Source organism: Dermacentor andersoni, chromosome 6, assembly GCF_023375885.2.
Source record: "Dermacentor andersoni chromosome 6, qqDerAnde1_hic_scaffold, whole genome shotgun sequence".
Lineage (NCBI taxonomy): Eukaryota > Metazoa > Arthropoda > Arachnida > Ixodida > Ixodidae > Dermacentor > Dermacentor andersoni.
Genome location: NC_092819.1, coordinates 164,504,586 through 164,521,350, shown reverse-complemented (window position 1 = coordinate 164,521,350; position 16,765 = coordinate 164,504,586). Strand labels below are relative to the sequence as shown.

The 16,765-nt window shown below is 47.4% G+C and overlaps 1 protein-coding gene across 2 annotated transcripts in view; it reads right to left on the bottom strand.

Annotated features, from left to right (window-relative positions):
• Positions 1 to 16,765, bottom strand: part of LOC126523677 (uncharacterized) — a 170,252-nt gene that overhangs the window by 23,530 nt on the left and 129,957 nt on the right. The gene's annotated exons all lie outside the window — the stretch shown is intronic.

The window sequence follows — 16,765 nt, the reverse complement described above, 5'->3', positions numbered from 1 at the left end:
GCAGCACTGTCTTTCGATTGGTGTGATGATGATGATGATGATGATGATGGTAACAGCAGCAGTAAGGCTGGTTAATGCTTGCCCCTTTGATTCCTGCGAGTTTAGTGGTAAAGAATATGGCACGTGCATACACCTGTGCTGCAAAATTTTACGCTTGTCGTGATTTGTTGGAGAGCTAATTCGTGTTGGGACATTTCAAAGATGTGTGCCATTGTGGCCTAATAACTAGAGCATTGGTGAGGTTGAAGACTGGGTGTATTGCTATAGAAGCTTGAAGTGGAATTGCACAACAATTCGACGAGACACAAGAAAAATACACAAAGCAGAACGCTCTGCTGTGTGTGTTATTCTTCTTTGTGTGCCGTCAAATTGTTGCGTGATCCAACTTCAAATAGAGCATTGAGCTTCTTTGGTGCAGGACCGAGGAAGTGTGAGCTATTCGACAACATGCCAGTGCCTTGCCACACAATTATGGAAGTCTGAAGGTTTGCAAACAAAGCTTTGCTTTCAAATCCACTTGCTCATGTAATACAAGCACTGATTGAAAGAACCGTCATACAAAAATAATGGTGAAATAAATGGCCTTTGAAAAGTAATTTTTATGTTGACACTAATGACATAATAGGTGCCACACTGAACTCGACAATTGTACTGGACAGAGCAGTTTGTTTCCTATGTGAAGCACAAGCTTCCATCACATACTGTGCAGATAACCAAGTTCAGTTTGTTTTAACGTGGTACACAACATTCACTGTAATCTGTTTTTGATTCTAAATAAGTGCCAAACACCACCTCTTTTTCAAGGATGTCATGGGAATATTTAGCGAGATCTTTTTACAGCCCCTCATAATGGAAGTGTGGCTAGCCAGCTTTGCTTGGGTGCCTTTATAGATTTCTGTTCCTGATCATTGAGTGCTATCAAGTTGCTCAAGTTTATGCAACCAGTGCAAGGAATTACATGATTCTATAGTCAGATACAACTTTAGGAGGCCGCAGAATCTGCACTTCAACGGCAGGTGAACACAAGCCTCCACCAATGGGCACACACTCTACACTGACGTCGTGCCGCCGGACGCACTAATACCCGCTCGTTGGAGAGGGACTATTTCTTCAGACATGGAAGCAATCAGCTGCTGCGCTTTGGTCATTTGGGCGGGGCCTCTCCTGTCTTCTGAAGTTGTATCCGACTGGAGGATGCCGCTTTTCATACAACACAAAAGGACAAAGTGTACAATTATTTGGCCTATGAAATGGATACATAACAAGTGAGCTACGCAAAGGCTTAAGCTGTGCGAAAATTCCCGCGCGATGGGTGAAGTGCGCGCGTTTCGCCTGTTGTGCTTTGCACATTGCTGCGATAACTTTGTTCCGGTAGGGCCGAAATGCCTTGTTGCTGTGTGGTTGGGTGCCGAAACTGGACGAAGGATGGCAAGAAGTTATTTTGCGACCCGCGCGGCAACCAGAACCTAACCAGAAGTATGGTTGCACAGAATTGGGGGACGGAAAGACTGAACCATCGGTAACTGCACGACTATGCGAGGAAAGTAACGTAGAGCGATACGAAGGTGCGAGAGAAAGTATACACGCGTCTGTGCAGAGCTGCGATAGTATTTCATTCGCGCGCATGAATGTTGACCGCCGAAGTGTGTGGAGATTATTGATTTTAGTGCATTATGAGCCCGCTGACTTAGCAAGTGCAGTATGCAGTGGCGTAGCTAGGTCGTCTGGCACCCGGGGCCCATAGGTCTTCTGTCACCTCCCCCCCCCCCGGGTGTAGTCGAGGAAGGCGAGGATATCAACAATTTCTGGGTTTCAGCACCAGTACAGCTGCCTTGGACACCGCGCACGTCCCCCGGGTCCCCCTCTCCTTCGCTTTCTTTCCCAGAGGCCACGAATGCAGCAGGTATTGGCGGCGAGGAGTTACGGAGTCGCCATCTATCGGAAGCGCCTCGCTGGCGTAGTATGAGGGATCACGCGGCGCGCTCCTCATAAGTTTTGCTGTCAGCGCTCACTGAAAATACCACCCGGGTGCTCCCCCCAAAATTTCTGTAAGTACTTTCGAAACGAGAGAAGTTTTTTACTGTCTGAATAATAATTTTGGGCAAACTGAAAGCACAGAATCGTTTACAGACGCTATCTCTTTACCGAATACGTACAGTGGACGCCACTGTGCGCGGTCGCCGCGATTTAGTCTCCCGACCTGGCTTCTTGCGTGAAAGGTAGGCAAATGCCGAGACCAAACTATGTGAAATATGTTCTTATAGTGTTTGTATATCTAAATGGAGCGTAATAGAATGAAGCCTCAATGCAGCGATCGCACAGCTTCGCAGCGACCGACTGCGCGTCTGCATGCTTGTCCGCGCACTGTTTCGCTTTCGCCGCGTGCGCGTTTTCGCACCGTGCCATGAGCTTTAGGCTGCAGAATATGAGCATTTGACAGTATACAAGCAACCAATGTTGCGTGGGCGCTATCAGAGCTGTTCAAAAATAATTTCATTGTAGAGACTTCGACGCCTACGGGGACTGATGTGCCGGACGTCGCGACGATTCAATCTTTTTTTTTTCTAAATTCTTGGACGTTTCAATATTATTTCTAGAGTTGCGTCGCACTATATGTTTATCGGTGTTCTCAGCGTGCGATTTCCCGCTGCTTCTTTTTTGTAATCCAGTATAATAATTCATAACACAAACATGACCATATGCCATGCTTTTTTTTAATGTGCTTCTTAGCACTCCCTTTCCACTACAGTGAACTTGCCAGTATCTATAGCATCGACAAGTTCATAGACCAAACCGTCATGACATTAGTCGGGCAGCGGACTCAGGCGAGCATCTCAGTGCGCGTTTTTCGAACATTGCAGACCCGGCGCCGAAGCAGAAATCTTCCTCGCGTCTGTGCTTGCTGCATAACCGAGTTGTAGCCGATGACTGTTTGCCGGTTTTGTGTTTCGCGAACCAAGCTTCACGCAGCTTCTTGTCCTGCGGCTACGTATGAATAAGGCTGACACTGGGCTCCGTTGCGTACGTCCGGCACTGCGGCACCGAGCAGTAGCCTACCATGTCGCGCACCTTCAAAGGTAGCCACTACCTATTCTAGTGCTTTCAATCGTTGTAAAGGAGACACTCGAAGCGGGAAAATCCCGCCAATAAATGAGGACCGCAACGTACGAGGGAACTTAAACTTTCCTTTTCAGCTCGCTTCGGCGCTCCCGAAGCAGCCGACGCGGCCGCTATGTCCACGTGATCCCTAATAGCACGTCACGCCGACGGTGGCGCCAGCTTTTCCAGTGGTGGAGCTCGAGGCCAATACACGCTGTTCTTTTCTGCGCCAAATAACACAGTGTGCTGCACTGATAACTTGTGATAAGCGCATGTGCACATCTTCTGTCAGACTGTAAGGCTTGGCAACCAAAACGAATGCGGCATCGTGGCAAAAAAAATTATAAAGTTTTAATTACCAATTTTAGCGGCAACATTGCATTTGCAAAATTGAAGGCCGACATTCATATCTTGCCCAACAACTTCACAAAAATCGTCGTAGGTACTATGGCCCGCAGTATTTTGGCTGTGGGCAGCCCTGAACGAAAACGAAAATTAAATTGTGTTTCAGTGACGCTGATCTCCCCACCATATTAGAAAAACGGAAAACGCCACCTGCCTCCCTGCTGCGCGGGCGCCAATGTTATGACAATTACGACTTCTCTTTATTGTGATCAATAAAGCCTTGTTTTTATTTGCTGCTATACGGACAAACGTGATTATCCTAGCTGCGATACCACCAAAAGATTGGGAACAGAATAGAGCACGCTTCGCGTCGATTCTTGGCGTCACCATAAAAAAAAAAGAACCTCGATGAAGCCCGTGCCAGCGAAACCTGTTGGTCTGCACTCGCAATGGAGAGGGTTGAGGGATCAATCTCACTGGTCCCACCATTTCATATTTTTTTCGCTACTGCCATACTGGGCGCCACCCGCAGTGCCAAAGTACTGTAGTACTGTGTACTGTAGTTGTAGGGTCGCACGTTTCAGCGACGTTATATCGAAAGTTTTTCGGCTCAAGCGACTGTCAGCCTTCTTTCTTACACGAATTCTTCGTTCAAAGTAACCGCTATATGTACGCAGCACACTTACAAGCAAAAGGATTCACTGAGCAAACAGGATTAAGCGCAAGCAATCACCAAGGATCGCGCGGTGATTGAGCGCAAACGAACGAAAGGTAAACATACGGAATCGAGGCGATCAAGCACTCATTCCGCTCTCTTGAACGTGTTTCTTTCAGCGCTCATTTGAAATTAAAGGACTACACTTAGCAGTTCGGGCCTTTTCGTTTCTCACCACAATCAGGCACCAGTAGGTCTTATTTCTGCGCGTGTGCATATATTTTTTCACCTCACGAATGCCGCGGCGCCACGGTTTAGCTTGGGCGCCGTCTGCTACAGGTACTTCCTAGGTGGCGCATGCGGCAGATGTGCCTTAAAACCCCTTAATCTCCCAAAGTAGCGCCATTCACTTCCCTCCTCCTCCGCTCGGCGCGGCCTCGACGGTGTCGTCGCCGGTGGTGGGCCTTCCGTAGCAGACGACGGCTAACACGCTACGGGAAGAAATTCGCGGAAAAGCTTGTTCGAGCCCTGCGGAGCACTTTTTTCAATACAGATGTTGCTTCGTCAGTCGGTAACTGGCCTTAAAAATGTCGTGTTGGAATTGTGGAAGAAATAGAGCAAAGGACAATTATTCAAGGCATATTTGAGGCGTAAAGTGCGCGCACGTTGACAGTTCGTGTTGCTGAAACACGACGCAAGCACGCAGTATGCTCAAACGCGCGTATACATATAACCAAAGTTTCAGGTTTTGACAGCGTGAAAGTATGTGTAGGTGGTTTCGTAGGTTCATTTACGTACCTGCAGGATACTTGTGTTAGGCCGGCGCGTTAGAGATTCCGACTGTCTGCGGTCAGCGATGCCTGGCAACAGGGCCGCTTTTTTCATTGCGGGCTGCTTTGGCAATCGTGGCGATTGTTTTTTTTTTACAATTACTGCTCCAGGAGGGCACATGTAACGGCTAACGGAGGCCTCTGAAGAGCACGTCACATTACAATAAAGCAGGCGGCGCAGGGAGTGTTCGCATACAAAATCGGCTGTCCGCTATAGCGGACAGCCTATCTCATACTCCCTTGGCATGCACAGGCGTCGGCGAGCCCCATCCAGCCCTGGGGTGCTATGCAGGATGCGCCGAGTTTCTCGTTCACCCGAGTTTTACTCGAGTTTGCTCGACGGCAGTCAGTGAACGGAGATAGCGTGAAACGCGCAAAGGCTGCAGGCAAAAAAATATGTAGACAAAAAGCCGCGTATGACAACATGAGCGCACCCTGCGCGGCACGCTGCTTCCACGTTTCAAGCGCAGACAGCTGCACAACGAAACGCGCCAGCGCCGCGTATTGTTATCAACGGATTATCGCAACTAAGCAATACCGTGACTGTCCCGCTGTCTGTCTGCACACTTGCCGTGAGCCGCTTGCCACGCCTTTCCCGGGCGCGTCAAGGGCGTGCCTCATCTTTCGGCAACTATCTTTTTATCCACCATCGAATGCGAACAGGGTACATGCGGCGCATTCTTGCACCTACGCTTTCGCTCAAACGAATACGTTATAGTACAACAAATGAAATAACGAACATTTTTATTTGTTTAAGTGTCTGTTTTTCGTTTTGAATGCTAGAAATTTCTGATGACAAACGGAGATCGAGCAAATTATTAAATTTTGCACTTCTTGCCGTGAGTGGCGACAGTGAGGCGAAAGCTTAGAAGCGGATACATTGAAGCGGGTCGCACGCACAAGGCAGTTCATACGGTGAGAAGTCGCCTAGGGGCGCTACAGTGCTATTCTCAATAATGTCAGTGTTCACCACTCTTTCTGTATTAGGGGAATAGAAACGCAGCGCCGTGGTACGGCTGTTCATCGCAGACGCCTTAAGGCCCCCGCTTTACCAACTAAAAACGATACACTAGTCATAAATACGGGAGCAACGGCTGTCGCTGAAAAATGGCGGTCCGTAGTGCCCGTAGTGACGCAGTTTAGTGAAAATGTACCAGTTTATCTTTGTCCGCGAAGCCTCGGCGATGCATTGCGAAGAAGTGCGTGCTTCCCATCGACACAATTCATCGCTTGTCATCGCTTGCCCAGTGAAAGTGCCTCTGAGCGCATGTACGCAGTATATGAGTGTTTTGTGCCCACCAAGGTGCTTGCGGATTACTTATGCTGGAGCCAGCAGCGATCGCAGAAGGATATCGTAACGACACCGCAGCAATCGCATTTTGGCAGGTGAGGGCTCTTGTGTGCCGTTATGAAATAAGACTTCGAACTGAGGAATGTGTTGGAACTGTTGAGTGCGCAGTGCTTGTGATGAAGAAATGCTTGCACTGGGTCTAGAAGAGCGAGCGATTCTCGGACGCTGATCGTGTTTACGACGTTGTGGCTCCGATACATCACCGATGACAGAGCAGCCATCTCAAACGACTACTGCGATACGCACTACTCAGCATCCTCGTCACCCTCGGCGCATCGATGCCTTTCAAGCAGCTACAGTGACGTGCCGATAATTATTTACTGTGCGTTACGTCGCCACAATGCAGGCAATGAAACCGTGCTGTGGGGCCATCTCAGCCCGAGAAGATATATGCATAAGCCAGCGACAGTCAACGCTTTGTTTTTGATAGTAGTGCACAGTACATCACCGATGACAGTGTGTTGTGCGTGTTTTATGTCGGTGGTGAACATTGTTGATGCCTCTCAGCTCGGCACCGCGTCGCTGTTGCCGAAAGATAAGTTGGGCGTGGCCCAACCATGGTGGGTGCGCGCACAAGAGTTACATGCCTCGCGCGGGGCGTGACCTCTGGCTTTGATTGACAGGCGAACTCGTGCTAAACTCGTACATCGCGAAACCCCCTCCGAGTTCAACTCGGGAACATGGCGGCGGCAGCAGCAGCCTGTGTTATTGCAGCCAGCAGCAGCAAGCGTCAGTATGACCGTCTGGACCCGTTCGCGTACATGACCGCCGTGGAGTTTCAGCGTCATTTTGGCCTGTCGAAGACATCAGTGCTCTGGCTGTGTGACGAGCTAGGCGAAGACTCTCGTCTGTGGAGACAGCGTGGCGGGCTTCATTCGCTCACCGTCGAAGCGCAAGGCATCTGCGCCCTCCGTTTCTACGGGACTGGGAGTTTTCAGGGAAGCGTCGGCGCCGAGCGTTACATTGGACGTCATCAAACTACTGTGAGCCTCTGTGTCAGAGATGTGTCTGATGCAGCAGTGCGGAAGCGGTGTCTGGCTTTCCCGAAGACTGCGGCTGAGCGGGCATTTATAAAGGAACGCTTCTTACTTCGCGGAAACATTACGAACGTAGTCGGGTGTGTCGACGGAACGTACGTAGGAATTAAGGTGCCTTCAATGTCAGCGTTACTGTGATTAGCATTGAAGCAATTTCTAGACGCACCATATTGCCAATGTTGTCACTTCTGTGTAGCCGACTTAAATTTTGCATTACCGACGTCACACACGCGGCAGCCTATGATACTGACTTTTTCGCTGGTTGCTGACTTTTTACCGATTGTTCTACTTGTCTATCAGGGTGCCTTCCAAATGGCTCACTTTTTTGGGGAAAGAGGTTAATCAAGTATAAATCGATAAATGGATATCACAAATTGTGTGAAGTACCCTGTGAATGCTAATCTCATAAAGAACTTGGGTTTTTTATATGAGATTACTTAGTACAAGTTACTTAGTACACATAATGCTGAATTTTGGTTATGCGTCATCTATCGGCCGCACTATGAAACAGCAAGGCATTGCACAATTCGTTGCAGTGCGAGATGCGGATGTCGCGCCAAGCCGGTTGTGCCTATGCATTTATGGCAAAATGAAAATGCATTGAGAATCTTAGTGTGCTGGCTTGCATGAAGAAAATACTTCAGAGTGTTTGCTGTGTTCACTGTTGGTGCATGTGCCAGTGGTTCAGTGTATTTTCTTTTGGGGGGGGGGGCGCGTTATTCTGTATGGACAAATCGTATATTTTCGTCTCATAATGGGGCTCTAATTCTTCAGCAGTAGAACAATGCAGATCCAATGCTCTGCAGAACTCGGTGTGCTTGAAGATGTCGTGAACCACCAAGGCAAAATTACATATCGGGAGAAATGTGGTGCAGATGCCCATGAAAAGTGGGTCTTTAACCCGCCATGATTAAAATAAAGATCGCACAGTGAATAGACCTTTTGTACAGCTTTAGAGCAATGATTACACGAACTGTGACATGCTCAAACGTGTAAAAGCTTGCCACAATGCCAAAGTAGGATGAGCGATATACAGCATATTTTGGCATTGAACATGTCTTGTAAATGCTATTTTTATTGTAAGCTTCAAGCCTCGCTGTCACGCCATTCCCTCCGGCACTCCCTTTACTGAAACGCAGCACTGTCTTTCTATTGGTGTCCTGATGATGGTAACGGCAGCAGTAAGGCTTGTTAATACTTGCCCCTTTGATTCCTGCGAGTTTAGTGGTACAGAATATGGCACGTGCATACACCTGTGCAGCAAAATTTCATGCTTGCGGTGATTTGTTGGAGAGCTAATTCGTGTTGGGACATTTCAAAGATATGTGCCATTGTGGCTTAATAACTAGATCATTGGTGAGGTTGAAGACTCGTATCCGTATAGAAGCTTGAAACTGAATTGCACCACAATTCAACGGGACACAAAGAAGAGAAATACACACAGCAGAACGCTCTGCTGTGTGTGTTACTCTTCTTTGTGTGCCGTCGAATTGTTGCACAATCCAACTTCAAATAGAGCATTGGGCCTCTTTGGTGCAGCACCGAGGAAGAGAAATACACACAGCAGAACGATCTGCTGTGTGTGTTACTCTTTGTGTGCCGTCGAATTGTTGCGCGATCCAACTTCAAATAGAGCATTGGGCCTCTTTGGTGCAGGACCGAGGAAGTGTGAGCTATTCAACACCATGCCAGTGCCTTGCCACACAAATATGGAAGTCTGAAGGTTTGCAAACAAAGCTTTGCTTTCAAATCCACCTGCTCATGTAATACAAGCACTAATTGAAACAACCATCACACAAAAATAATGGTGAAATGAATGGCCTTTGAAAATTTGTATGTTGACACTGATGACATAATAGGTGCCACAGCGAACTCGACAATTGTACTGGGCAGAGCACTTTGTTTCCTATGTGAAGCACAAGCTTTCATTACATGCTGTGCAGATAACCAAGCTCAGTTTGTTTTAACGTGGTACACAACATTCACTGTAATCTGTTTTTGATTCTAAAGTGCCAAACACCACCTCTTTTTCAAGGATGTCATGGGAACATTTGGCGAGAACTGTTTACAGCCCCTCATAATGGAAGTGTGGCCAGCCAGCTTTGCTTGGGTGCCTTTATAGATTTCTGTTCCTGATCATTGTGTGCTCTCAAGTTGCTAAAGTCTATGCAACTAGTGCAAGGCATTACGTGATTCTATAGTCGGATACAACTTTAGGAGGCCGCAGAATCTGCATTTCCATGGCAGGTGAACACAAGCCTGCACCAATGGGCACACACTCTACACTGACGTCGTGCTGCTGGACGCACTAATACCGCTCATTGGAGAGGGACTATTTCTTTAGACGTGGAGGCAATCGGCTGCTGTGCTTTGGTCATCTGGGCGGGGCCTCTCCTGTCTTCTGAAGTTGTATGCGACTAGCGGATGCCACTTTTCATACAACACAAAAGGACAAAGTGTACAATTATTTGGCCTATGAAATGGATGCATCACAAGTGAGCTATGCATGGGCTTAAGCTGTGTGAAAATTAGTACATGCAACTATATGACGTTGTTAAAGAATATGTGGTATCGAACATGCATGTAATGGCACGATTAAATCGGGGAGTGTTGCATTCATGTGCACAGTCTATAGGTGATAGCATGATTAAGGTCATGCCGTTTCCTGTCTTTTCATTGTGAAATACATACACCGTTCGTCTTGTAGCTAATCAACACCCACTGTATTCTTGCACATAGAAAGAACAAACAGCACAATGACGTATATGCTGCATTAGTGTCTTTTTCATATACACGGTCCAGGTTGTCTTACGTGTTTGCCCATTTTGAAGCGACATCAAGTGCATGTTATAAGTGTCCCAATATGCACAGCACAATGTTTACTGCAATAATTTTATTCATGCTCTTGAATAATAAACAAAATAATCAACTGAAAGCTCCTTTATAAGGTGTGTTCTGGGGGCTCGACTGGAAAGCAGTGAGTGTACTGATCCTACTGTTGCAGAGCAGCCCTTTGGACTTTGCCACACTCTCAAGAGCACGTGCCTGGCGCTCGCCTACTGCCACCAGGCGGTTGAGTGCCTCCAGCAGCAAGCAGAATGTTCTGCTGCAAAAAAAGTTGATTGTTGGAATGAGTCAACCGCATATAAACCATTATTTACAAATAAAAATGCTCATTGCACTATTGGCACTAACTGCCCTTAACTGTGGAAGCCTTTAGTGTATGCATAATAAAACAATTTGTCGGCACAACATTGCTTTATTTTTCATAACGAGTTGTTTTTTTTTTCAGAGCCAATTGTAATGTTTATTAGTGTGCCAACAGCTGTGTCCTCAAACCTTCACGTGTCTCTACTGTCAGCACCACAAACCTATTTTTGTCCACTGCAGAATCAATGGCGCTCCGTACAATCCCGTCTTATGCGAGCTGATTGCATCCTATGCCTACAAACATCATATTTTTGTCCCATTACGCAATTTTCTACCATCCTCGGCTGCAGTTTTCTCTCCTTGACATCCATTCTGTCACGCTTATGTAATCACCTGTTATAAATTGGCAACAAGTGATTGAAGACGTGCATGGCCTGCCCACCGATTCCATTTTTTTTCTTCATCTCAACTAGCATATCAGTTGCCACGGTTTACTACGCCACTGTCTTCCTGCCTTAATGCTATCTCCAACAATTTTTGTTACTTCGCTTTCTGCACAGTCCTCGACTTCTCAAGTTTCTTTGTTAACCTCCAGGTTTATGTCCCATATTGCATAACCGGTAGAATGCAACGATTCTAAACATTTTTCAAGGATGTCGGTAACGTGGCGATCACGATTCGGGAATGCCTCCCATTTGCTGTTCAACCCATGAAATTTTTGTATAAGTTTCCTGTTTTATATCAGTACCTGTTATTGATATTTCACCTGGATAAAGATCTCTTCCATAGATTCTGCGGGCTGAATGTCACTGATGAATTTCTGTTATATCACGAAGTTAGTGAAGGTTACCTTTATCTTTTCCATATTTTCGCGGGCCCACGTACATGTAAAAGCACGAACACTCATTGGCTCTCAATGCCTTTTTTAAACTGCAGGACATTCAGTTCGTTACTACGAAAGTGACTTAATCCGTGCACTATTATTATGCTAAATATGAAACAGTAGAAATATACTTATCTGCAGTTTGTCGATGCCTCCGTCACTGTGTTGGTTGCGAGATCCATCGTCGGCACCACCTCCTTGTCGCATCGTAGCTATATCGGCTGTCTTCCTTTTGCACACACTATGCAATATTCGTGACGCTCGCAGCCACGCAGAGTGGAGGAACTCGGCGCACTCACAGAAGCAACACCGGATAAGTTGTTTGTTCAGGATTGTGCCGTGAACAGTAGGTGCGCGTTGCGATCTGTAAAATCGCCTAAGCTATTCGCAGTCTTTCGGGGTGCACGGAAAGATTGCTCACGGAAGAATAGAACTATCCAAGAAATAGTGGTCATCGTCGAGCCTGATCACTACGTCGCGCACTGCAAGCTCGTTGTACGAGCTTGTTTACACTGGGCTTCTTCGATGTTTAGCCGCCATGCTCGCCCGATGAATGTATGTGATGACGCCACCACAGCGTTCCCTCGTGGTATAATGCGAAGCGTACTAAATTACAAATTAGTCGAATACACATTCAGTGTACATCTTGTAAGCTTTAAAATGCTTTTAAACCACGTTAAACTAACTAATAATGTTGTATCAAATGCATTTGTTTTATAACTCGCTTGTGCGTGTAATGCACTCGGTGGAACGACAAACAAGTGAAAGAAGGCGCGACCATGCACCGACGGTATGATCACGTGAGCCCCAGTTTGTCGACCGCCCAGAAGGCAACGCCCAAGGAATGATAGCCACCCAGAGTGAATCTAGATAAACCAATGAAACTGGAGGCTTGTCGAAAGATAAACTGTGTCTCGGTACCATTCGTGCTTTCATCTTGGGGTGTCGCCAGAGCTCGTGAAGATACCGAGTTTCGCCAAACTCGGCGCATCCTGCATAGCACCCCTGGTTCTAGCTTTGGTGCTCCTGTTGCGGCTTTGGTGCCCTGGAGATGCGCCAAAGTGGTGCTCTCGTTGCGCCCGTCAATAGTACGAAATAATGACACGTTGTTACAACTAGTAAATAAAATATATTGAAGAAATACAATCGCGGTAAGGCGTCAACTTCTAAAGCAGCGCCAGCGCCCCCACGCGAGAATTATGAAACGCCAACGAGGAATTTACCGGCCCACGTACGACTCTACGATGAAAGCGCACGTTAAACATCCCCTGGCGACCTAGATAATTTTATCCGGAGCCATGCACTACGACCTCCATCAGAACTTTAGTCGCTTCGGAACGTTAAAAATGTTAATCACCACAAACCAAATCAATACATGCGGGCGTACATTCGAAGCTAAAAGACTGCATCCATAAGTCATAGTGAGCCTTGCAAAAGCATCGAGAATGTGCTAACTTCTAGTGGAGCTCAAAGCACACCCAGTATAAAGTCGCTTCTGGGTCAGGCCAGCTGCAGATGCGTGCACTTTCACCGCAAGACGAAACTACATTAAACAAAGAGAGCACATTCGAAAAAAAGAAAGTCATCTTCAAGGCGCTAAAAACCACGCAGAGCATCAACACATACACTTTTTCGAAGCGGAAGGTGTCAACTGGGCTTAAAAGAAGAGGTTGTGTGGAGCCGTGACACTTACTTCATGAAGCCGTGCGTTCTTTGCCACTTCCACGAAGTCAACCCGCCCGATCCTGTGAATCCACACTTCTTTTGGCGTTGCGCCCGCCGGATGGCAACGCAAAAAGCTTTTTGTCCTCGCTGTGTTTGTTGCGGCAACCGAAGGCGCAGCAGCACGGCATCGCAATTAAGTTCTCGGCCCTAACGCATTCTATTACGCTAACGCATTCCGTCAGTCCGCCTGCCGTACTTTCGTCGCGCAGGCCCAACAATGGAGGTCAGAGCGCGCTGGAAAGAAAAAAAAATATACAAAAGCGTGGCGCCTGCTTCCACGTGACACGGATTGTGCAATGGGGGAGCGGAGGAGGCTGGGGAGACAGCAGGCATGGAGGAAGAAGCGCCAGGGTGAGCGGGGTGGCGGAAAGATCTAAGAATGGTGCTACTTTTGAAAAATTGAGGGGCTTTAATGTCCCTACCTTAATAGAGGGATCTTACATATAGCTAGGGTGCCTCGATACGCGCGCTCCCCTCCGGCGCCGTGCAGGGTGAAGACTACCGCGTCGTCTGCCACGGCGTCCGCCATTATGATGCCCGCTCCGTAGGCAGTCAACGGGCGCCGCGCAGCTGCATGTACAGTTCGCGTTGATAGCGTGGGCTGCTTTAATGAAATGTCGAGAACATGAAATTTTCGCATCAGCAGTGAGAAGGTATCAATTTAATATTCTCTCATTTTTATTTTTAAAGCGGAATTTTCAACTGGACTTGCTGGCAGCAGAAAACTGCAGTCCATGCCAGTCGCGCCGACCTTAAAAGAACGCCTTGTTGAGCTAGCTGGTGACTTTCACCTTGGTTAAAGGCACGAAACATACGCAGGCACGAGTTCCGCCGTCTTTCGCTGTGTCTGTGTGTGAGTTTCTTGCCTTTAATCAAAGCGTAAAACCGTTTGGCTGCCAGCTGGAAACCGAATTTGTTTAACAAACCGCGTGCCGCCACGGGACAAAAGAATAATTGTCATCGAACATCCTACTTTCAAATCTTGTTCTCGAATCAGTCATCAGTTAGCCCATTTACGGGCTGAATGCTGCAACGGTGGGTAGAAAGCAATGATCGTAACAGTCAAATAACCACTCTGCGGTTGAAACGAGGCCGTGTGGAAGTGATGTTCTACCAAGGTTGAATGGTCGTTTCGGGGTCACGGGAACTGCAGTGAATGCGGCAGCTTTTCATTTGTGTCTGTGTTACCTGTCTGTCTTACCTGTTTGTATCTGTGTTATCTGTGCTGACATTTGCGAATTTTTTAACATCGCATATTTCAACCAATGTCACATCCACGGCCTTTCTTTGTGATTTCGTAGCATCGGGTGTGATGGATGCGTGGTAGAGGGCATCGGAAATTTCGACCACCTGAGGTTTTATTGACATGCACCGATACCGAACTAGTACACAGCACCATGCGTTTAACCTCTATAGAGACTCGGCCGCCGCGGCTGGGTGGCCCCCACGTCCTCAGGATCAGCAGTCGAGCGCGATAACTGCGGAGCCTATATATACGGGCCGCTTTTATTGCTTCATTGTAGTTCGAAACGTAATTTATATTTGTTCTGTGGGATATTACACACTAATACTACGAAATGAACAGTTTCTTAGGAATTTTTATGTTTAGCTTGAGTATACAGCACGCGCTTTCATTGAACGTTTTATTTTATTTTGTGGCCGTATTCTGTTTAGCAGTGCTTCCATAGTTATTCTTAATTTTGTTTTAAATTCTTTTACCTTGCTGTAAATATTCAGATGAGGGCAAGCAAAATATTGAATGCATACCAGATTATTTGGTGCCTTACATGTGGCTTATATAGCACTAAATCACGACTCTCACGTAGTAATTGACTATAAAGCCCTGTTTAGCACAATTTCTGCACGAATATATTGTCAACTTGTAATTGCTGTAAAGAGGTCATCTATGCTGCTAAAATAAAGTGGCCATACGGCTTCTCAAGACTGAGAAAAACTGCATTCAATAGATAGCAATTTCCGATGTGATAACTTGTTTATTTGGTCGGGAACATTAAGGATTTCAAAAACAACAAGTGCTACAACTCACTGCAAATTAACTACGAATACAAATGCAGAAATGGCATAACTTACGCTGCACATACACGACCGGTCAGCGGGTTGCCACTTGTCGCGCTTGACCTTACCGAGCCAGAGGAGTCGTCTTTTCGATTCTTTAGGAAATCTGAACATCTCCCAGTCATTCGGTGAGTGGTTCGTCCACTGCGGCACGCAACACTCGGGCATTTCGGACCAGAAAACGCCGTGCACGTGTCTCTCTCGACCGACCATAACGAAATGCGGGGAGCGCAATGGCGGCCGGCGGTTGGAAGGCGGCACTGACCCCTTCACGACATGACTCCACCCTCCGAGAGGGCGCGCGCATAGAGGCACCCTACATATAGCAGTTGCATGCTGCGTGTAGCTGGACATGGTTAACTCAAGTAGGCTAGGTGGCTATTTGTCACCACCCCGTCTCTAAGCGGATGCCAATAAACCATCATTATCATCGTCATCAACGGCAACGCAGCGTGCCACGGGTCAAGGGGTGTGACATGTGCGCCACGTAGCCGAGACACCTGTGCTTACCCATCCACACACGTTATGGCGCCTCCTTGCAAGGTACGAACCGCTGCTGAAGATGCGAATCGTAGAGCTATGCGCGTGGCTACAACCAGTCAACATCGGGCTCAGCAGAGAGCAAGTGGCGGACACGTCCTTCTCGCGAAGACGACGCGCAGAGGCTTCGCCGCGAAGACCCGCGTGGTGTCGGAGCTGCTGTGCTCCTCCCGCTGTGACTGTGCTGCGTGTTCCGCGAAGGCCGACGGCTTTTTTCATCCAATATATATGACATTGCGTATGAATCACGGATTTAATATTAAGGAAGTCGCTTACAGAACAGATTGACTTATTTTTTTTCCAGATCCATAACAGAATGCAACCGTTTGCCTAGTCAAGTTGTATCCATCATGTCTAAAGAGCTGCTTGCGTTATCACTGTGAGGGTCTTTTTTGGTGTTTCACGACTTTCTATTTTTTTTTCATAAATGCGAGGAGACAGTTTTTTTTCACCTGCTTGTACTTATGAATGTCTCCCCCCGCCCTCAGCCCCATTGTAATGCCCCTCGGCGCTGAGGGTAAAGATAAAATAAATCAATATACGTATAATATATATTGCTATTGTAGAAAACGTTGGAAACTAGCACAGTGTCTGCGTTCTGTTTCTCCTTGGTGATCAATAGTAGTCTCACATTTAGGGATATCATTTTTTGGGAGAGCTATTGATTTGGCTTGATATCTTTATGAACTTGTTAACTTCCGTCTTTTTAAGCGAATAGCTTTCTTTGGTAATTTCGGCTATTTTCGTGGTACGTTGGTGGTACCACGATGGTCGGACTTAGGGGGAGGGAAGGCGAGCAAACGCGCCGAGTGAAAGGAATTGTGCTCTCGGGCAACCGGGGAAACGTGGAGAAGAGACTAGTCGTGCGTGAGCTCTCTGTAACCGAGTGGCGCGGACCGCGGTAACGAGGGAGTGGGGGATGCACTCTCGTTCGTTTGTGGAAGCAGGACGAGGGAAATGGCGCGTATTCTCGGGTAAGCAAGCGTGGAGAGGAAACAGGGGGAGGAGGAGGGAGGCTGTGGCTCGAACGTCCGCTCACTCACTTCGTCGCACGCCTCTCTGGCCGCCCCCCCG